General features: G+C 43.5%; 1 long non-coding RNA gene across 1 annotated transcript; it reads left to right on the top strand.

The window, feature by feature from the left end:
• Positions 1-2097: 2097 nt before the first annotated feature.
• On the top strand, positions 2098-16384 carry LOC138282679 (uncharacterized). The gene is made up of 3 exons (XR_011200985.1): positions 2098-2280; positions 3207-4047; positions 14661-16384. It is a non-coding gene; the product is annotated as an uncharacterized lncRNA (long non-coding RNA).
• The last annotated feature ends 7070 nt before the right edge of the window (positions 16385-23454 follow it).

The following is a 23454-nucleotide window of genomic DNA, read 5'->3' as shown; positions in this document are numbered from 1 at the left end:
TCCTTACAGTATTGAGGATGCCATTTATGAAAGGGGATTTATTTGGGATCACAAATATCTGGCATGCCATTTATGAAAGGGGATCTATTTGGGATCACAAATATCTGGCAATTACAGCTGCAAGTACAAGAACTATGTGTATAGGTCCTATTTTAATATGATGCACGAGTCCAAAGAAACATACTTCAAGTCATGTTTACCATGTCTTTCTTACAGTGGGATTAAGAAGCTGGTAAATATTGAATTCCACATAAAATGGTGATGTTGAAAGCACAAAAGAACTCTAGATTCTTTCTGAAAGAAAGGTATTTTTATCAATGCCTGTTCAAGCTTTCTTTGGTGCTATCTAGCTGGCAGATTATGGCCAGCTTGTGATTTTGGCTGTTTGTGTATGACCCTTTTCTGAAAATGCATAACATATAATTTAATAATAATGCTTTTATTATTGGTGGCTTCAAATAGATATAACTGTGTAATAAATGTAAAGTCATTCTGAACAGGGGTCCTAAAATATGCCACTGTATATAGAATTTGTTGATTGCCTAAAAACATGTAATACGCAGAGCTAAAACTGAGCTGCAGTTTATAATAATATTTCATTCCAACCATGCAGCAATTCAAATGGAAAAGTCTAAAAGATGGCAAATGGATATGAAGGAAACCAGCACATTTTTAGAGTTGAGAGCACAAGTGCTCTGTCCCTCTTGTAATCTCTCTGTGGGCTTTTAACCACGCCCATGTCACGCCCATCACTTTCCTTGGTTCGTGGACTTGCCTTTTAAAATTCGCTTGATTTCATTAGTGAAAGGAATGCATACGTCATGCCTTTTCCGGTGTTTAGCCCTCCTCAAGAGCACCGGCCAACAACTGAAAACAAATGAGGCTCCATGTTTTACTTATGGTTTCCGGACTACTTTTTCTCTTTATTTCGTAGGCAGCGCGGTCTCGCTGTGCACTAATTGAGAGTTTTTCATGACTACCAGTTTAATTCTGTTCTTTATCCTAGTGCTAGTTCATGAATTCAAAGTTTTACACAGCGCGATCACGCTAGTTTAGTTTTTTTATTACTATGCAAAGGTGAAACTGGACCTGTCTTTTTGTTCTGATTACTCACCTTCACGCTAATGGCATGGCGCTTTAATCTGCTCCCTTATGTGAAATTGCATTACTTTTCATTTTCAATTTATGTGGCAAGAAAAGTCCAGTTAGGAGTTTACAATGCTAATAGCTCTAACTCGAGCAAACGCGAAACCCATTGCTTTGCAAATGCTTGTTTAAATGTGGTGTTATCAACCTTTTGTGTGTGCTTTTTTATGATCCCCAAACTATGCTTTCTCTACAATGTATTTCAATGGAACAAACTGTTGGAGCCTTAATTTGGTGTTGTCCACTGTTGTGGCTTTCTCTTTCTCTGCATTCATTCAGAGATCCGTAGAGGCCAGGGTGTACCACATCTTTGACCTTAGACAAGCGGAAGCCATTTGAAATGAGTTCCAAATGAATAATTAGGGCACAGATTGGAAAGGGTGGGGAGTCACAGTCCGAAATTTTAATATTGACGTGCCCAAGTATCGATTTGCAGGACAGCTCGAAGGTATGCATATGTGAGGTTAAAATAGTAAAGGTACACTTCCCTATATATATACTTACCTTGATAATATCGTGGCACACAATATTTAATATCTGGAGTCGATCCTTGTGCACTGTGATAGTTCTGGCCTTGATATTGTGATACATCACCTTGCAATAGTAACTTTGATAGCATGGCCTCTCAAGCTACAGTTAGGGTCTTGAAAACTCGCAGGGGGCCTAGACGCTAACACACGGGAACTGGCCACGAAATAAAGGTTCGATGTTTTCTAAGACTGTGATGACATTGATAGTCTAGCTGAATTTAAAGGGGGGAGGGGGCATTAGAGAATCTGTTACGAGCTATTACACGATTTTTTCTGGCTACCGACGCCTTTCAGGAGGACAGAATCTTAAAGGCAGCAACGCGATTTTCTTTGCGCATGCGTGCTGTGAACTACGAGGATGACAGACACTTCAAATATTTGAGAGGGCTGCAGGGCGTGGGGCGGGAGCCTGCTTGGCAGTGTGCCAGGCTCAGTGTAACATTTACAGGGACGGTTGAGGACTTTCTCGGGGTGACGCAGCTCGATGTTCCTGGAAATTAAAAGTGAAAGGCCCAGGTTAAAAGAGGAAACAAGCTGGCGGCTTTTTCGACAAGATAGATCAGTGCGTTAAACGCTTTCCACTGGCTCCGTCTGTGATCAAGTGGTAAGTTCAAGACCTAACAAACACAACTCAGCCTTCATTGCTTCTGAAGTCGGCACATTGAGCGCCACTACGTTTGATAATAGTAAAATACTTGCTATTTAAAAACGCTTAGGTGCGGCAAAAGTGTGTAATGACATGCTATATGGAAAACGAATTATTATTACGAAGAGATTGTAACTGGGTTTCAGACTTCCTCACGTGTATTTTCCTTTTTTCTCTCTCATCTCCGAGCAAGGGCCTGCTAAAAACTACTGCTACAGTTGCCTGGAGGCATTGACGTTTATATTTTTATTGTTTCGTGGAGTGGAAGTTGCTTTCTTTCTGCACAATAAACACATCATAAATTGAGTTTGCGCTAATTTTAGTTGTGTTTACACTGTCCTACATCTTGCACCATATGGCCAAATATATAAATCACATGATGGCTACTACTATCTTCCCTCTTAAGAATTGTGCAAATCACAGGGAGTAACCACAAAGAATTCTTGGAGACTCTCTCACTGTTCTAGACAATGCTCCATTAACTTTCTCAGGCTCCTTTCTTACAATGTATCAATCAAAATGCTTGAATAAACTGTGAGACTGCACGAAAACCCAAATGTATCACTACCATGAGAGAAATCTCAAATGCATTCTGTTTTTCTTGGTTGTTTTCTATTGGTATATATCCTGAGAACTTTGTACTCATGTAGAATATATGAATGCCTTTGTTAGAGGTCCTTTAAAAGGAAAGGATGCATAGATTGTTATGGACAGATCCCCTTTGTTGACGGCTCTTGTCTGAGGGATCCGCATGGTATTTTAAGAGCTACTTATGCTGCGTGTGCTCTGATTGGAGTCATAGAAGCATCCTACTTGTGCCATGTAATGTACACGCAAGTGGCCAAACTGATTGCCCTCATCTTTTCTCTTCCTGTTGGCCGTAGACTGGATCATGAAGATATCCACAGCAAGGAGAAGAAAAGAGACCCACTGGAAACCTTGGACGCAGCTCGATGACCTGGTCTTTGGAGATGAATTGGCCTTTCTCCCGTATCCATCTGCAGATACAAGTGAAGACTGACAATGTGGCAGCCACATCAGCACCCTTTGCCTCAACATCCACAGGGTTAAAACCGAGATCCTGAATGCTAGCACAGCCAGCTCAACCACAGTCACTCTTGCAGGCAGTGCAGTGGAAGAGGTTGAGATCTTCACCTACCTAGGCAGTGTCATATACAAGCGGCGGCACAGATGCCAAAGTCAAGGCGAGAAACTGGCAAAGCAAGTGCTGCTTTCATTCATCTAAAGAAGATCTTGAGCTCCAAGGACCTAACACTGCAAACCAAGATCAGGCTTTTTAACACCAATGTAAAATCAGTTCTTCTGTATGAAGCAGAAACTTGGAGAACAAAAGTGTCCACCACCAACAAAGTCCAGACCTTCATTAACACCTATGTGAGGAAAACACTCCAAGTCCTCCGGCCATACCTCATCACCAACAACAACCTATGGCAGCAGACTTTCCAACTCCCTGCTTATGAATAAATCATGAAAAGACAGTGAGCTGGATAGGCACACCCTCCACAAGTCCACATCAAATATCACCAGCAATCCCTAACCTGGAACCCTCCAAGGAAAAGGAAAATAAAAGCCTGGCATCACGGCCTCGAGGCTGACTGCAAGGAGATGGGTTACATCTGGAGTCAGATAGAAAGACACGCCCAGGACAGAGATGGCCGGAGAGTCCTGGTTGATGGCTGATACGAGAAGCAGTAGTAGGCATAAGTAAGTATGTAATGCAGAAGAAGAGACTATCTAATATGCTGCTGAACACCATGCATACCTTTACCAAGTTGAGGGAAATATAACCTACTGCCCTTGAGTTACAGAAGGCAAAGTGGGAAAAGATGGGATGTTTGAGGGATGGAGGTGACATCTGGGTATCCAATGATAGAAAACATGTTCTCCATGATTCCTTCCTGCCTGTGATGATGCAACACCCTCATGGTCCAACACACTTAAGTAGAGATGGGGTGGGGTCCAGCTTTCAATGTTATTGGTACGTCCCCCATTTCCGATCAATGGCAGAGAATTTCTGCCAGCAGTGTACTATGTGTTAAAAGTAGAATGTAGGCATGAGAGTTGCACTGGCTATAACTCACATTGGAAAGTCTGATGGTCCCTTTAATTGTTTCCAAATGTGGAGATGCCACAATATAACCAGTTGAGGTATATCCTTGTCATTGTGTGTCTGCTCTTAGAATGGGTTGAGGCATATCCCTCCAGTAGATGTGACAGCTTACAAGTCAACAAGCTACTGTTGCACGAGTTGATACCACGATTCAGGATGCCAGTTCACCTTAAATCAGATCAAGGAACCCATTTCAAAAGCAAGATAATGCAGTTGGAATATACAGTTTTAGGGATTGACCAGATGTTCACTGTATGTACAGACCCAAAGGAATGACGTGTTGTTGAGAGAATAAATGGGATGTTCAAAGCTAAACTGGCTAAGGCTTGTGCTTCCATGTCAATGAAATGGCCTGAAACATTTCCTTTGGTACTCATGAGCATCTGAAATACACACTGTAAAAGAAACTGGATTGTCACCACATGAGGTGTTGATGGTGAGAGCGATGTGAATACAGTTTTCCTGGCAGCTTCCCTTGTGAATATCACAGATGACCTGGTTCGCAAGTACTGCAAAGGACTGTCTGATGTGGTGCATTTTATCTCTCATCAGGTCAACACTGCTACTCCAGCTGTTTGAGGGTGACCAGAGCATAACCTGAACTCTGACGACTGGATCCATGCCAAAAGGCACGTTCGAAAGTCCTGTCTGGAAGAGCATTGGGGAGCAACCTATTAGGTGATCCTGGTTACTGACACTGCTGTTCAGTGAACTGGTCTGCAAATTGGATTCACATATCTCATACCAAGAGGGCAAGGCATGACAAGGAAGAAGTGGAGCCAACATCCACTAATTCTTCAAGTCGACCCAGGTTTGAGGTGTCTGAGGATTCAGAAGAAGAGGAAGGCCAGATTGAGGAGCCACAGTCTCCACCCGAAAAGTATCACACAGAGCCAGAGGACAATGAGAGTACTGTTGTATTCACAGGAACAGCAAAAACTCATGGAAGGCAGACTAATCTGCTTCAGCAAATTTCACAAGAAGTGGAGTTTGAGGCAGAACACGAAAGCTCCACCTTATACAGTGAGTCTGCTTTATCAGAGCCAGAGATATCAAGCAGCTCCAAGGGCTGAGCCTTAGCTGAAGACACCTGGCTAAGGACTGCAGCTACCTGAAAAAGACTGCTGACGCCAAAGAAGAGAAGAGAGATGATTAGGGAGGATAGTGAGATAGACGAACGAGAACAAGGTGATCAGATTGACATTGTGCAGGAAGGCCTGGACTTGTCTTATACTAAGTGACCTAGACGAGAAAGGAAGATCAATCGGAAGTATTCAGGTCTTGATTGGACATACCTTGCTCCAATAAAGTTTGAATCTGATGATTGCCTGACTGACGTTGACAAGCCTTAACGAGATGAAAAGAACGCAGTGACAGGAGTCTATTCATGCATACTACTGACATGAGATAAAAAGGACAGATAGAGAGTTAAGGTGATGGTCAGAGGATAATAGCTTTCTTAGGCCTCCTGTGGACACAAGGAAAAATCCTGGTAGCTTTCGAGATAAGGTATTTGTTAGAAATGGGGTCTTTGGTTGGCAGTCAGTCCAAGCAAGGACCCTCACTCTAGTCAGGGTAAAGGAGAATCACACTCAGTCACCCCCTTGGTAGCTTGGCACGAGCAGGCAGGATTAACTCAGAGACAAGGTATTAAGTATTTGTACAAACACACACAGTAATGCAGTGAACCACTACAAAGTGACACAATACAGGTTTAGAAAAATAGTGAATATTTTATTTAAATAAACAAGACCAAATATGATAAAAATCCACAATATACAGTTAAAAATACGAATTTAGCACTTAAAAGCAAGAAAACAGTGCCTTGAAGCACAAATACTGCAAGTTGGTATTGTGCGTCGTCGCAACAGAGTCGTTTCATACAATGCAACACCATTGGCGCCGTTTACGGAGTTGTTCAACCCACAGGTACAGTACCTTAAGAAACAAGTAGAAAACAGGCCGGTGCACGGAGTCGGGGAGAGCGGCTTTGCTGGGTCCGATGTGGCGTTGGTTCCGGTGCCACAGGACAGAAGGACAGCGGCATTGCGCAGCGGCGCCTGGTCCTCACTACAGGGCGGCGGAGGTGAAGCGGCGTTAGATGCAAAGTCGGTCCCTTGATTCCGGCAGATGTGAAGTCCAACAGTCACAATGCTGCAGGGCAACCTCACGGGGTTGCGATGACGGCACAGGGCTGCAGGCGCTGTGATGGCGTCGGGTCATCACAGACGCTCGGCTTACGACACTCCGGTGTCAACAAAGTCGGGCGGCATCAGCAGCTCCAGTGATGCAGGGCCTACAGGGTGGTCACACTTCTATGAGGTCCACAGCCTTGGGGCAGACAGCATCATGGTTCCGGGGTAGCGGCGTCAGCTCACTGGGTCGTCGGATTCATCGCACTCAGTGAGGTCCAAGTCCAGGAACTGGAATGGAACCCTATGGCAAGCTAGAGTCCACAGCAAGGAGACTCAGGTCTGGTTGGGGAAGCCTTTGCTGCCACTGAGGCTTCAAAACAGGAGGCAAGCTCTACTCCAAGCCATTGGAGTCACTTCTCAAGCAGGAATGCAACAAAGTACAGCAGAGGTCTTCAAACTGGGGGGTGGAGCCCCCTAGGGGGGGCTCAAGTGATCCCAGGGGGGGGCGCCAGACTCTGGCCAAAAGAAGCATTATACAGATAACAGGCCTTTGATTGAAGCAGAAGCATGTTATTGCATTTTTAAAAAGGTAATAATAGTTAACTGCAATATTTAAATAGGTCTTGACATATTTAAACATTGCCATCTTTATAAAATAATTGTGAAAACATCTGAGGGGGTGCCCAATGGTTTTTATTTTTCAACTGGGGGGCGTGGCATTAACAGGTTTGGAGACCACAGAAGTACAGTCTCTGTATTCTTGCACAAGTGGAAGCAGCAACTGTAGGATACTCCGCAACACAGCACAGTCACAGGCCTGAGCAGCACTTCTCTTCAGCTCTTCTCCAGGCAGAGGTTCTTCTTGAATCCTTGAAGTAATCTAAAGTCTGGGGTTTGGGTCCAATACTTATAGCCCTTTCTGCCTTTGAAGTTGGCAAACTTAAAAGTGAAGTCTCAAGTGTTTGTAAGATCCTTTCTTGTCCAAGCCAGGCCCCAGCCACACACCAGGGAGTTGAAGACTGCATTGTGTGAGGGCAGGCACAGCCAATTCAGGTGTGAGTGACCACTCCTCCCCTCCCTTCCAGCACAGATGGCTCATCAGGATATGCAGGCTATACCCCAGCCCCCTTTGTGTCAATGTCTAGAGAGAGGTGCAAACAGCCAACTGTCAAACTGATCCAGACAGGGAATCCACAAACAGGCAGAGTCACAGACTGGTTTAAGCAAGAAAATGCCTATTTTCTAAAAGTGGCATTTTCAAACACACAATCTAAAAAACAACTTCACTAAAAGATGTATTTTTAAATTGTGAGCTCAGAGACCGTAAACTCCATATTTCTATCAGCTCCCAAAGGGAATCTGTACTTTAATAACATTTAAATGCAGCCCCCATGTTAACCAATGAGAGAGATAGGCCTTGCAACAGTGAAAACAGACTTTGGCACTATTTCACCGTCAGGACATGTAAAACACATAAGTACATGTCCCACCTTTAACATACACCGCACCCTGCCCATGGGGGTACCTAGGGCCTACCTTAGGGGTGCCTTACATGTATAAAAAGGGAAGGCTTAGGCCCGGCAAGTGGGTATACTTGCCAAGTCCAATTGGCAGTGCAAAACTGCACACCCAGACACTGCAGTGGCAGGTCTGAGACATGTTTACAGGGCTAGTTACGTGGGTTGCACAATCAGTACTGCAGGCTCAATAGTAGCATTTGATTTACAGGCCCTGGGCAACTCTAATACACTGTATTAGGGACTTATTAGTACATCAGATATTCCAATCATGGAAAGACAGTTATACATACACTGTACATTGGAGCACTTGCACTTTAGCACTGGATAGCAGTGGTAAAGTTCCCAGACTATCAAAAACAGCAAAAACAGAGTCCAGCACACATCAACAACCTGGGGAACAGAGGCAAAATGTTAGAGGAGACCATGCCAAGGATGCCAAGTCTAACAGTACTGACAAAAGGATAGTACCTGGAGGACTAACTTTCATGTAAAGATTTCCTTGCGCTGATTTAGATTAACATGGCGGAGCCACGCTGCAACATTTTAATAGAAAGTTTAACAGTTGCTATTTCTGCTTCTATGCTTCGATGGCTGTTGGATGTCTATTTGCTAGGAGGGGTTATTTCTCACCTGTAAATAAACCCTACCTCTGAACCTGTAGTTAGACTTTCCCCTCCAAGTAAAGTGTCTAATTTTGCCCAGCATGAGAGCGTGTATGGTTTTGGAAGTGGAGAATTGCTATGTCTCCTCTTATCTTCCAGCCTCTGCAGCTGAGGGAGCAGCATATTTCCATTTAAGCCATTTGCTACTCCTTCTCGTGTCCAGTCTTCCTAAATCTTTTATATTGTAAAGACACTATTCAATTTTACTCTGATTTAGATGAAAACTTATATTTGTGGGCTACTAAGCATATTCCTCACCCTTATCAAGATTTTAAGTCAGGGATCAGCATGAGTATATGATGAAATTATTTATCCTCATCTCTCATGAGAGCATAATTAACCACAGCACGCAGGATGAAAGCTGCAAAATTAACAATGATGAGAAGGCGTTCATAGACAAGTTGAATGGGAGGATAAGAATGGATGAAGAAAAGGGAGAAAGAAATAGCAGTACTGAACATGATAATAAGAAAGAAAGTCCTCCGCGGTTGAATATTGAGGTTACTAAGAAGGGATCTTTATAAATCATACAATACCCAGAGGGGATTGAAACTGTTGACATACTACGATGGAGTGAATGAGAACATAATTATTTGAAGAAGAGGACCTGCTCAAATTTAGATACAACTATAAAAGGAAGCCTTTATGTTTTCGGTAAGTCAGCTTATTTCCAGCTACCACAAAATTGGACAAGTAGTAGTTATGCAGCCTTAGTTTTTCCTAGAATATATCATACTAATAAGTTAGACTTTCCTCTTGAAAAATATATAAAGGAAGGTAAAAGTAGCTTAGTGACATCTTTGGAGCACCCATTCCACCTAAAGGAGTGGCATTTTATGTCAAGACCGGAGGCTCTATTATGCGTTCTTTTCTTACTTTAATTCAAACAGCAGCAGTCAAGAAAACTACAACTCCCAGGAAGGTTAGACAACAACTAACCAATGGGAGCGAAACCATAACGTGAACTGGACCAATAGGAAAGGGCCATAAACCATAGAGAGCACACTTGACTACAAGCAGCCCTCTTTTCTTGCTGCTCGCAGTCAAGATAAGTACTCTCATGCGTTTCTCTTGTTTTCTTTGTTCTCATGTTTAAGGTTTTTTAAAAGCTCTATTATATTTATTACTGCTTAAACACTGTTTTCTATACAGCCTGTGGTTTACCGCTTCGCGGCTTATCCCGTGTCCCCCCCCCCCCACCTTCCAGTTCGGCCTCTTGCGCGCGCTCCGTCGAGCGTTCTATTTGCGCAGACCGTTTATCTCTGCCAGCGCGCGTCTCCTTTGAACGCGCCTGACAGAAGAATCAGCTTACTGATTCGGCGTACAGGCCGACGCGGCGCTTCTTCTTTGTGAAGCTCTTCAAGCTTCATTGCTTTGAGCGTCGGCGCCGGAGAACAGCTTCCTCTCCGCTGTCTCCTCAGCGCTGTCGCGTGTTCTTCCGGTATTCCTTCCCCTTCAGGACTCCGCCTTGGGGAGGAGCTGACACAGTTTGGAGCGTGTTGCTCCGATTAACCATTTACTAGCCTGCATTCGTGGACAATCTTGCTGGAACTTTGTTTTCCTTTCAATATTACTTGTATCCTATCATGGAGTTAGGGAGTTCTCCCTCAAGGTCTTCCTCTCAGGAGGATGAGGAATCTTTTCAAGATTTAAACAAATTTATCCAGTCCTCAGTAAAACACGCTATGAAAGCGTCTATGCAAAAAATGTCTAAAAATATCGAAAATTCTGTATTGTCCGTCATGTCCAAATCTATGGCCTATTCTGCGGGGGAAAGCAGAAAACGAAAATTATCCTCTTCCAAATCACGCACAAACGCACAGACGGGAAGTGAGCTTGACTCACACCAGACTGAGGACTTTTTTCCTCCCAGGCCTCCTTCAAAGGAGGGGATTTCCGCCAAAAACACGGCAACCCATTTAAAATGCAAATCTAAAATAAAGCATTCTTCTGTGCCTAAAAAGATCGTGATATCAAAGATTCTGGACTCGGACGAGGAGGACTTGGATGAGTTATCCCTTTCTGATAATCCGAATGATACACTGTCCCCCCCTTCCTCCAAACGCATCAAATCTGCGTCCAGTGGTCCTTCTACCAGTATAGTTGACTCGGAGGGTGTGCCTATGTTCGATCCCTCCCTCATTCAACACCCTAATTCAACGGAATGGTTGCCACTAGACCATGTAGGTGATTACATCTCTTCCCGCCTACGCCTTCCGTTAGACAAGCAAATCAGATCTAAATTAAAATCAGAATGCCCTAGGCCATCATTACCATCCAACATTACAGTAACCCCTATTATTGATGATTCTCTCATCACTTTCTTTACCAAGTTCGGTAAGGATCCTCGTAAGGGAGTGGACAAGGCTTGGACCACCTGTCAGGATAAGCTGTTAGACGTGGTGGGCCCTCTAGCCAGAATCTTCGACATTGCCGAATCAGCCAGACTTGAAGAATCCACTATTGATCCCTTGGACCTTTCTCTTTGGACTCAGCGGGCCTTTTGTTTTTTGGGCAACGCCAATTCGGCTATTATCCACGAAAGACGCAAGGGTCTTTTACTCAAAATGGATCCCAAGTTGGCTAACTTGGCCACTCGAGACCCCGGCATTCAGGCTGACGGGAAACTTTTTGGAGACCATTTTATAAAGGATGTTAGCCGTTTTGTCTCAACGTTTTCATCCCTGGATAAGGCCCAACAAAACCTTAAAAAGGTATTTAACCAGCGTGTTTTTCCCCGGGCCGGTAGAGGCAGGAGCCGCTTTACCGGCCGTTCATACAGGAACCAAGGCTCCAGAGGTTATGCCGGTTCATTCAATACCTACTCTCACGAGTTCAAACCCCAGTTCTATCCCCAAAGATCCAGGGGTTTCCGCACCCGTGGCCAGCGCTCCTCCAGACCGCCCATTAACCAAGGTAAGCCAACCTTCTGGCCCTCCCGTAGGAGGTCGCCTCCGTTTCTTCCTTCAAAAGTGGAAATCAATCACTGCAGATCCTTGGGTACTCTCAACTGTTCAGGGATATCTAATCAAATTTCTTTCCCCCCCTTTCCAATCTTGCCCTCCTCCTCTACCAAAATTTTCTCTCGAAATGTCCTCTTTAATCTCTTTAGAAATACAATCTCTTCTAAGAAAAGAAGCCATCCATCCTTGCACTCCAGACCCATCCGGGTTCACCAGTTCCATTTTCCTTGTCCACAAAAAGAACAAAAAACTCAGACCAGTAATCAACCTGAAATATTTCAACCAGTTCGTCATTTATCGACACTTCAAAATGGAGACTATTATCCATCTCAGGGATATTTTGCTCCAGTCCGACTGGTTAGTCAGACTAGACCTACAGGACGCATACCTGGCTGTGCCTATTCATCCTTCTCACAGGAAATTTTTACAATTTCTTTGGAACTCGGAAAGTTACCATTTTTCCTCTCTTCCTTTTGGCCTATCTTCCGCCCCCTGGTGCTTCACGAAGCTATTGAAACCGGTTGTAACCTTCCTTCGCTCCCTAGGCGTCAGACTGATTATCTATCTAGACGACATCTTGATCATGCACCAAAACAAATCATCCTTACTATCCCATCTGCAGATTACATCCTCTCTCCTCTCAGACCTCGGTTTTATTATAAACCACGAAAAGTCAGTTCTTCTACCTTCTCAACAAATAGAGTTCCTCGGTTTTCAAATAGATTCAGTTTTGGCGGCTCTGTTCCTTCCCCGGTCCAAAGTCTCCGCTATAAAAAAAGAACTAATCTTAACTCTTCAAAAAGACGTTATCTCTCTCAGAACCCTCTCGAGGGTCGTCGGCCTTCTCTCGTCCTCCATCCAGGCCATCTTTCCCGGTCCTCTCCACTACCGCGCCCTCCAGCGCCTCAAAATCCTTCATCTTCGTCGAGGCCTTGCTTATTCCGACCTCGTTTCCTTAGATCGGGAATCCCGGATGGAAATTCTTTGGTGGATATCCCATTTAGAAGCTTGGAACGGCAGGTCCATCTTTCCCTCTGTGCCCGATCTTGTATTAGAATCAGATGCAAGTCTCACGGGTTGGGGAGCCCGCTGTGGTTCAATCTCGACTGGCGGTACATGGTCCACAGAGGAGTCCAGATTGCACATAAATTGTTTAGAGCTTCTTGCAGGCTCCTTTGCGATCCAAAGTTTCACAAAAAACAGAGCACGATGCTCCATTCTGCTACGTATGGACAATATATCGGCAGTACGTTACATCAACCGTCTAGGGGGCACCAGGTCCAAACCGCTGGCCCTCCTAGCCAAGAGTCTCTGGAATTTTTGTTTGTCCCACAATATTTCCCTATTAGCAGAGTACCTGCCGGGATCTTTGAATTCCAACGCAGATTGGCATTCTCGCCACCTCACAGATTCCAGCGACTGGAAATTACACCAGTCAGTATTTCATCTGCTAGAAAGGAAATGGGGCCCTTTCCACATAGATCTCTTTGCGTCCAGACTCAACACCCAGCTTCCTCATTTTTTCAGCTGGCGTCCCGATCCACTGGCTCTGGCTACGGACGCCTACCTACAAGATTGGTCCGGCTCCCTCAACTACGCCTTCCCTCCTTTTATCCTGATCAACAGGGTCCTGAACCACGTCAGACGCCAGAAAGCATCCATCGTCCTGTTAACCCCCTTTTGGCAATCGCAGGTTTGGTTCCCTCCCCTTCTCGAACTGACGATAGATTTCCCCATTCTTCTCCCGACATTTCCATCCCTCATTCTCGATCCATTCGATCATCCCCACAATTTGATCCTCGACCAAACTCTAACTCTTTCAGCCTGGCTCATCTCCGGTCTACCCAACAGTCCCATGCTATTTCGTCAGAGGCTACAGAGTTCATCAATAACGCATGGGCACCCGGCACAAGAAGAGCCTATAAATCAGCTTGGGCTCTTTGGTCAAGCTGGTGTCTGGGAAAGTGTTCCAATCCCTTTTCAGCGGATCTGAGTCTTATTATTAATTTCCTAGCCGCCCAAGCGGGTTCAGGTAAGTCTTACCGTACAATCAACCTTTACAGATCGGCTATTTCTATGAACCACTCTTATATCAACGGAAACCCTATTGGGTCTCACCCGCTAATCTGCCGTCTCCTGAAAGGAGTCAAGCTCTCTAGGCCCCCTTCTGCGAAGTACTCTTATCTCTGGGATGTCTCCCTAGTCCTGAATTTCTTTCTCTCCTTGCCAGATAACCCTAGCCTTTCCCTCAAAATGCTCTCCGCTAAACTTACCATGTTGTTATGCTTAATTTCTATAAAAAGGACTTCAGACGTCAAGTCCTTAGATGTCTCTGCCCGACAATTCTTACCTTCAGGGGTTCTGTTTCACATTTCCAAACGTACCAAAACTAATTTACACTCAGTTTTCTACCCTTTCTTTCCAGACAAGCCTAAGTTATGTGTTGGTTTTTGTTTAAAAGAATACGAAAAAAGAACTGTCAACCTGAGAACGTCCTCTTCTAACCAATTGTTAATCTCTTTTCGAAAACCTCACAATCCAGTGTCTTCGGCAACTCTAGCCCGCTGGATCAAATTCATTATGTCCTTAGCGGGTATAGATGTTTCTGTTTTCGGAGCCCATTCCTCCAGAGGAGCTATGGCCTCGAAAGCTTTCGCTGTTGGGTCTTCATTAGAGGACATTCTCAGGTCAGCTGATTGGTCAAATGATAATGTTTTTAAAACTTTCTACTGTAAACCTGTCAGAACTGCTTCTTCGTTAGTTGTGGACCAGCTTTAAACGCGCATAATAGAGCCTCCGGTCTTGACATAAAATGTAGATTTTCCTAGTAATTTATGACGGAAAGTCTTAATTTTATTAAAGACACGGAGGCGAATATTATCCCACCACAGTACTTCTTCTAATATGTACTTTTATTTCCCTCCCAGCGACTCCTGCATTGCCTCCAGCTTCCGGGTAATTCTCTTTACTCAATTGGTTCCATCGTCAAGAAGAGTCTTCTGGAGTCGTCTTCGCAACCTGTCCGGAATCAACTTCCTCAAGCATCATCCTGTCGGATCATCGCCCTGGTTCAAGACTTGTGCTCCTTTATTTTATCAATAACAATTGTTGGCCTCATTTATCCTTTGTTACATGACTCTATCTGACTTGCTCGTTCAAGAAAAGAGGGCTGCTTGCAGTCAAGTGTGCTCTCTATGGTTTATGGCCCTTTCCTATTGGTCCAGTTCACGTTATGGTTTCGCTCCCATTGGTTAGTTGTTGTCTAACCTTCCTGGGAGTTGTAGTTTTCTTGACTGCTGCTGTTTGAATTAAAGTAAGAAAAGAACGCATAATATTCGCCTCCGTGTCTTTAATAAAATTTAGACTTTCCGTCATAAATTACTAGGAAAATCTACATTATATTATGTAAAGAATAGAAAATTATGCACTTTAGTTGACAGGCTTGCCACTAACACAGAAGGCGCTTTGGTAGTAATAAATAAGGAGATGTTTGCAGTGAGATTTATGATCAAGCAAAATCACCTTGCGTTGGGCCTGCTCCTTGCAAAGGAGGGGTGGAGTATGTAAAGTCATTCATGCTCAGGAATACTGTGCATATATCCCATGTGTAGATGTGCAGCTTGACAGCTACATTATTATTATCACAAATATAACAAATAAACTTACAGAGACGGAATCAGGTGCCTGGGAGGGCCATGTTCTGTGTTTGGATCCATTGGAAAGGGTTTTGCCAAGATAGGTGAATGGCTAGGTATGGTAGGAATCCTGAAACTGCTCCTATGCCTTCTTCTGCTTATATTGCTTGGCATTTCATGCCTGTGTGTTTCCTTGAAATTTTGCAAGGAATTTCACCACAAAGTGTTGAGTATTGTGGGCATAAGAAGCTGTCAGCGACAAGATGAAAAAAGAGGAAGAGACTTAATGCAAAGGTTGAAGAAATGCAAAGTGGCCTTTATGACACTTTGAAAGCCTTGGGCAAATTTAGAAAGAAGTACCTTAAATTAATGAATGATGTTCTGTAATAAAGAACTAAAGTGATGATTTGAATTAATGAGGGGAGGGGGAGTTGTGGAAGTTGCTTTCTTTCTGCGTAATAAACGTATTGTGAATTGAGCTTACGGTACCTTCAATTATATTTACACTGTCTTCCATCTTACACCAATGTCCCCATATATCACGTGATGACTATTGCTGTCTTTTTGTTCTAAATAAAAATTGTGCAAATCACACAAATAAACAGAAAGTGTTCTCAGAGACTTTCTCTCACTGTATCAGATGAAGGACACTCCAGCCGTCTCAGACTACTTTTCTACAATGTTTCAATTAGAACGCTTGAATAAACTGTGAGAATGTATGAAAACTCAATGTATTACTACCTTGAGAGAAATCTTGAATGTGTTCTGTAGAGAAATGTTTCTCTTGCCTGTTTTCCATTGGTGTATATCCTTAGACCTCTGTACTCATATAGAATGTATGAATGCCTTTGTTAGAGGTCCTATAAAAGGATCTATAGATTTCTATGTACAGAAAACCTCTTTCCCTACTCATAGAATACAAACTTATGCTGGATTTTGCTTAAAACTGTACTGAGTTCTTTGTACTTGTGATTATATGCCTTGCTGCTAACCTTACTTATACATGTGTTCTGTAATCTGCTTTTAATTCTTTATATAAAATTTTGAAACTACCACCCTTGCCTGTCATTCTTCCGAGAATGTATCTTAACTACTACTAAATCGCAAAAATTTGACTGTCGTGTCGGCTCCAGTGAGGGAGCCCCAAAGTCTGTCTTGGGACTACACCCTTCTTTGTCCCAGATGTTGGCACACCCCATGAGTTGTATTTTATATGGTATGTTCCGTGCTAACATTGGTTTTAGCTCAAGGGCCTGATCTTGTAAATTATCCAGTGACCCTACATGCATGCCGTGCATTATTCACCTGAGCCCCACCCCATGCAGGCTGCACTACATGATTATGTGTTGCTACTAGAAAAGCAGTTGCTCAGGTAAGAAAGGGTGTGTTTGTATGGAGCCCGCCTTACATAGCTTGTTACTTATCCTTCCAGGTGTATGTGATCTGTTCAATTAACTCTAGTTCCCAGGCACAATCCAAGGTTTTTCATAAAGATCTCCTAAAATGTTATTTTAATTGAGTTTTTTAATGGTGTTTTGAACACCTCCCTGTGATGAGGAAGTGACTTTACATACATCTTTATACGTGCTTCTGGCTGTCCGGATTTAGCTGAATGAAAGTGATCATTTTTAAATCTTTTTGAACCATGTTGGAAGGATCACACATCTTCATGACCACACAGATATTGGATCCAAGTGTCCATTTTGAAGGCCTTGGGCCTGATTCATAAGGGTAAACTTACAGTTTTGTGTAAGTTTACACTTGCTTTAGTAAATTTACTACTGTTTTGCTATTCACAAACTACAAGTGTAATTTTACTACTAGTAATTTTACTAGTAATATAATTACACTGTCAGGGTCAGATTCACAAGGAACTTCTGCAGTCATGGTGGAGTCACCACACTTGTGATGGAATCGCTGCATTAGGAATTCTCGTTGGAGAGATTCTGCCATGAGTAAGAAGACTCCGCCTCAACTTCGGAGCCTCTGCCAGAACTGCATAGAATTTTTGTGAAACAGGCCAGTAGTTTGTGTATACCAAAAAGTAGTAAGTCGTGTAAAAGTAGCAATTATTTCACACAATTTCTTTATAATAGTATATAGTAATACTTATAGCCATCCTACTTCATAAAGTGATAGGCACACCATAAACACTATTTTGTCAGCACACCATCAAGGTACTTTGCCTGTTACCATACTCTCATAGCACGGTGAAAGGCACACCTGGACATTCTGTATCTTAACTGCATACCTGCAGGATTTTTGCAGTGATAGGCACATCATCGGTGATAAGCACCTGTTAGAAATGGGGTCTTTGGTTGGCAGTCAGGTTACCCCCTGTCCAAGCAAGGACCTTCACTCTAGTCAGGGTGAGTCACACTCAATCCCAGTTATCCTGTGCCCACCCTCTGGTAGCTTGGCACTGAGCAGTCAGACTTAACTTAGAAGGCAATGTGTAAAGTATTTGTGCAATAAATCATGCAATAACACAGTAGAACACTACAAAAATACACCACACATTGTTTAGAAAAATATTTAATATTTATCTGGTAAGATGCAGGTCAAAATGATTAAGATGCAATAAGTATATTTTGAAATATCACTGTTAAAATGAACTAAAGTGTCTTTAGTCTCTTAAAAGCAACAAATGTCTCCTGCAAGTACAAAGTACCTGGTTTGCGTACAAAATCTTCGCAAGGAACCACAGAGGAGGGGATGTGAGGAAAACAGGTAGGTGTGCGTCGACTTCTCAGGCCGCACACGGCAATGCGTCGTTTAGTTTTCACGCAGGGAAGGCTTTGTGTCGATTTCCGGCGCTCGGTCTTGGATCCTCTTCGATTTGCTGGGTTTTCGGACGCACCGGGGACGATGCGTTGAAATCCAGCACTGGCAGGACAAAGTCACAGCGGCTGCATCGATCCGGTGGGCGTTGCTTGGAAATTTCTACTACACAGCAGGCGCTGCATCGATTCCTCGCAGGAAGTTGGGCTGCATTGTTCTGGCTCAGCTTTGCATCGATCCAATCGTCTGTGTGTCAAATTTCCGGTCACTACGCTGGGGCTGCGTCGCTCTTCTCCTTGCAAAGTTAGGCTGTGTCGTTCCTGTTCACCGTGCAGTGATTTCCTCACTGCAATGCAGGATGTTCATTGTTTCTGGCAGGCTGTGCGTCGACTTTCGCCGCACAGGGAGTTCTTCTTGCAGAAATGAAGTCTTTTTGGTCCTGAGACTTCAGGGAACAGGAGGCAAGCTCTATCCAAGCCCTTGGAGGGCACTTCTTCAGCACAGAAAGAGAGCAGCAGGGCAACAGCAAGGCAGCAGTTCTTCTTGGCAGGTTGCATGTTCTGGTTCAGGTTTCTTCTCCAGAAAGTGTATGTGACAAGAGTGTCTTGTCAAGAAGTGTCTGAGTTGGTAGGGTCAGAGACCCTGCTTAAATACCCAAATGTGCCTTTGAAGTGGACTTCTAAGCCAAAGAGTGGCTTAGAAGTGCACAAGGCCCCCTTTCAGTTCCATCCTGTCTGCCAGGGTCCCAGTAGGGGGTGTGGCAGTCCTTTGTGTGAGGGCAGGCTACTGTCCTTTGACATGTAAGTGTCACGCCCTCCATCCTCCCAGCCCAGGAAGACCCATTCAATATGCAGATGTGTGCAAGTGTGGCTGAGCATCCTGTGTTTGGGGTTGTCTGATTGAATGCACAAGGGAGCTGTCAACTAAACCTAGCCAGACGTGGATTGGAAGGCACAGAAGGATTTAAGTGTAGAGAAATGCTCACTTTCTAAAAGTAGCATTTCTAAAATAGTAATATAAAATCCAACTTCACCATTAGGCAGGATTTTGTATCACCATTCTGACCATACTAAATATGACCTGGCTACTCCTTTCAGATCAGGATTTACCACTCAAACAATATATGAGGGTAGCCCTAATGCTATTCTATGATGGAGCAGGCCTCAAAGCAATGTAAATACTAATTTAGGTGTTTTACACTCCCAGGACATATAGAACACACATGTTCATGTCCTGCCTTTTACCTACATGCACCCTGCCCTATGGGCTACCGAGGGCCTACCTTAGGGGTGACTTATATGTAGAAAAAGGGGAGTGTAAGGCTTGCCAAGTACTTTTAAATGCCAAGTCGAAGTGGCAGTTAAACTGCACACACAGGCACTGCAGTGGCAGGCCTGAGACATGGTTAGGTGGCTGCTTACGTGGGTGGCACACCCAGTGCTGCAGCCCACTAGTAGCATTTAATTTACAGGCCCTGGGGACATGTAGTGCACTTAACTAGGGACTTACAAGTAAATTAAATATGCACTTTAGCACTGATTAGCAGCGGTAAAGTGTGCCAGCAAAAATAAGGTCAGAAAAAGAGAAGGCTGAAGACAAAACGTTTGGGGGTGACCCTGCAGAAAGGCCATTTCCAACAGCACAAAAAAAAGAAAAATTGTTGGTCACAAAGATGTTGGTTGCAGCACATTGCTAGTCATATTTGGGGATTCTATGTCTGTACTGTAAAAGCAATGATAGGCACATCATATATATTTATGTTTCATGTTGCTATTATTGTGAGTTACTACTATACTTTACGTTGCCACCAGGAAACCTTTTCATGCATCTAAGAGTTGGTAGTGAATATTAACCATTCTTAAACAAATTATATCGGGCAGGGTTGCCCTCTGAAAATATTAATAAGCATGAAAAAAAGCATAGGACAGCCATGTTGAGTGCTGATATGTCTGAACCGCCCACTTTTCAGTCTGATAAGGGTGATCCTGTCCTTCTGTGGAAAAGATGGAAACAGATTTTCGATTCATACATAATTGCAATAGGGGGTGGGTGAAAAATGTTCTGCAGTTCCCAAACAAGCAATCCTTCTACATAATTTAGGAATTGAAGACTACAATGTCTATGAAAGTCTAGATGAGATTAATATTGGAGAAGGTGAGGGTGAACTAACAATGTTTATAATATGTCAGTGATGATGTTGGAGAAACACTTTGGATTACATGTGAATATATTAGAAAGACACACATTTTCACAAGAATTCAAGGAAAAAATAGAAAATTGGTAGCTATGTGGCTGTTTTGAAAACGTTCGCCCACACATGTGACTATGATCATCTGACTGATTCGTTGGTGAGGGATCAAAGGATTAGGTGCATGAATGATGTTAAGATCCAGGAGAAGCTGCTTGCAAGGAACCATAATTTGAGAGATACTGTTGCAATGGTTCAAGCAGGAGAGAGCACAAACGTAGGTACACAAAATGCATGTTGAAAAAGGAAAGGACGATGCTTCAAATTTGGATGCAACGGTAAATGAAGTAAAGAGGTCAGACAAGCTCACAGACAAAGCTCTTGACAAGAATGTGAAAAGTAGAGGCAAAGATGTTAATTAAAAGAAAAAAAATCAAGATGAATATAGAAGTGGGGTGAGGAAATGTTTCAGGTGTGGAAGTGAAGGACATCTTTCTAATAGTCCAAGATGTTTTGCTAGGTTTGAGTCCTGTAAAAAATGTGGAACGGGGATTATGCTGGCGTTCGCAGAGAAACCAAGCAGAATGTCAAATTTTGTGCAGGAAGTCGAAGAAAGGTTTGTGTTCAGTGTGAGAAATGATGGCATGGTAGATGCAGATCTAATTGAAATGGCAGAATGTGAAATAATGGTTGATAGTAAAAGAATATCAGTATTTTCAGACTGAGGATCCCCATACACGATCATTGGCGATAAGAATTGTGACTTAATATTTGGCTCGAATGAAGTCACATTACAGGATCAAGACATAAATCCAGTTAGGTATGGTAGCAAAAAGATAGATGTTTTAGGATATTCTGTGATGAAGATTCAGTTTGAGGATCGTGGAACCGTGGGGAAAGCTTACGTGGTCAGAAGAGGGGATAACCTTTTAGGGTGGGGACACCAGAGGGACATGGGAATAACACTTAATCCCAATGCTAAACAGAAAGTGTTGGTAATGACAGATAAGGTGTCTCCTATTTAAATTTACTCAAGATTCCCTAAAGTACCTAAAGTATTTTGGAATGATTTGGGTCTGCTAAAATATTTTGAACACCAAATTGTGTTGAAGAATAATGCTCTACCATTTGTGTCTAAGGTTAGGAAAGTTATTCATATGATGTTGACTCCTTTGTAACAGGAGATCAGAAGGTTAAAGGAGAAGGGTGCAATTGAAGAGAGATAAAGGTCAGAGTTGTTAGCACCAGTAGTTTTTGCGCCAAAAGATGGGGGATAGGGGTGTGTTGATTTGAGAGTATTGGATAAGAACATTTGGGTTGACAGACAACCTTTACCAAATATCTCTCAAATGCTGGCTCTGATTAAGAATGCGAAGGTTTTCAGTGTAAAGGACTTGCTCACGCCTAAATAAAAACCCTTTAATATCTACTGTACGTGGGGGAATAGTGGGTTTGTCCAATACCATCCAAGTCAAATCTTCTGCTGGGTGACCCACCTTCATGAAATGGGATGTCATTCTTGTTGTTGTTCTTTTACACCTAATGTTGCTTCTATGTTCCATAATTTGGATTTTTACCTTCTGTGTAGTCATCCCAATATAAGGAAGGCTGCACGGGCATTGAATTAAATAAATCACATTCTCAGAATTGCAATTGGTGTGTTTCGTCTGTATCCATGGTAATGCTAGACCTACCTCTACCATCTCAGTAATTTTTGTTAAAGGGCAGACACTGCAGGAACCACACGCTGTGTGTCCCCTTACCGGTGGTAGGTCCCACATGATAGGTTCATTCCTAAGAGCTGGTTGTTGGGGTCTAGTATGAACCAACAGGTTCCGTATGCTGGCACTTTTCTTAAAGGTAGGGGACCAAATTAATAGGGGATCAAGGGTCCTGATGATGGCCAACTGACCCTTAAGGGCAATGGAAATGGCACGCTGAAGCCAACCCGCCAATGTACCACTCCGACCGCCACAGCGGTAACAGTTGCTGGGATGGAGATATCCATCTCCAGCCCAGCAGCCGCCACTGTTCCGCCTGCAGGATTATGACCTTGCCTACCGCCATGGTTTTCGTGGCGTTCATAACGCCATGAAAACCATGGCGGTAGGCCATATCAGTGACGAAATTCCTTCCCTGTCACTGATAGGGGACTCCCCCCTTCCTTTCCAGTAATCCCCACATCCCCCACCGCTCCAGACCCCCTGACCCTTCCCCAACATTCACGCCCCCCTTCACACACACACACACACACATGCATAAACACACCAATTCCCACATGCTTACACGCATGCATACATCTATTCATACACACATCTGCACACACTTTCAAACATACACGCAGACACGCATTCACATAACACAACATTCACGCACTCACACCTCCATACATGCACACATGCATTCAACACACACCTGCATCCACGCACACACAAACATTTACACATCCCCACACACACAAACAACACACCCACCCCCTCCCCTGTCAGAGACCCGACTTACCTGGATCCAGGGGGTCCTCCGGTAGGGAACTGGACTGGCAGAGAATGTGAATAAACTGGTAAACAGCTGTGCATAGAATGCTCTTTTGAGAAAATCTTCTTTGAAAGATGTGTTAAGGGAAACCTGGTGGGCACATCAGATCACTTCTAATAGTGTAACATTGGTTTCGCCATTTGCAGTATTAAGAGGAAGAAAACCTTGTTGCAAGCTCAATCCAGCTTGGCTGAAAATAAGCACAGAAGTGGAAAAGGAATGTTCTGATGATTCATTAATGTTGCGCAGATTAAAACACCAAAAGAAATATAAGGCACAAGTTTATGCCAAGAAATGTTTGCAAGACTGTAGATGGAAGAAGGGAGACAAATTGTTGATTAAAAGATCTGGGATAGTGAAGAAAGGGCAATCAAAACTCATGGGTCCATTTGTATTTACTATGGCAAGAAAGTGTTTTGCAATCTTTGATTCAGGGGATGTTTGGAATTTGTCTAAATTGGTAAAGGGTGAAGATTCCATCTCCCAGGGTGCACAAGAGCGAGTTCTTCCTGTGGTAAATCCAGGTGTGAATGGACAAGTATCAAAGAGACTAAGGGCGTCATTATGACCCCGGCGGTTGGC

Source organism: Pleurodeles waltl, chromosome 2_2 (assembly GCF_031143425.1).
Source record: "Pleurodeles waltl isolate 20211129_DDA chromosome 2_2, aPleWal1.hap1.20221129, whole genome shotgun sequence".
NCBI classification, from domain to species: domain Eukaryota; kingdom Metazoa; phylum Chordata; class Amphibia; order Caudata; family Salamandridae; genus Pleurodeles; species Pleurodeles waltl.
This window is presented reverse-complemented; position numbering and strand designations above follow the sequence as displayed.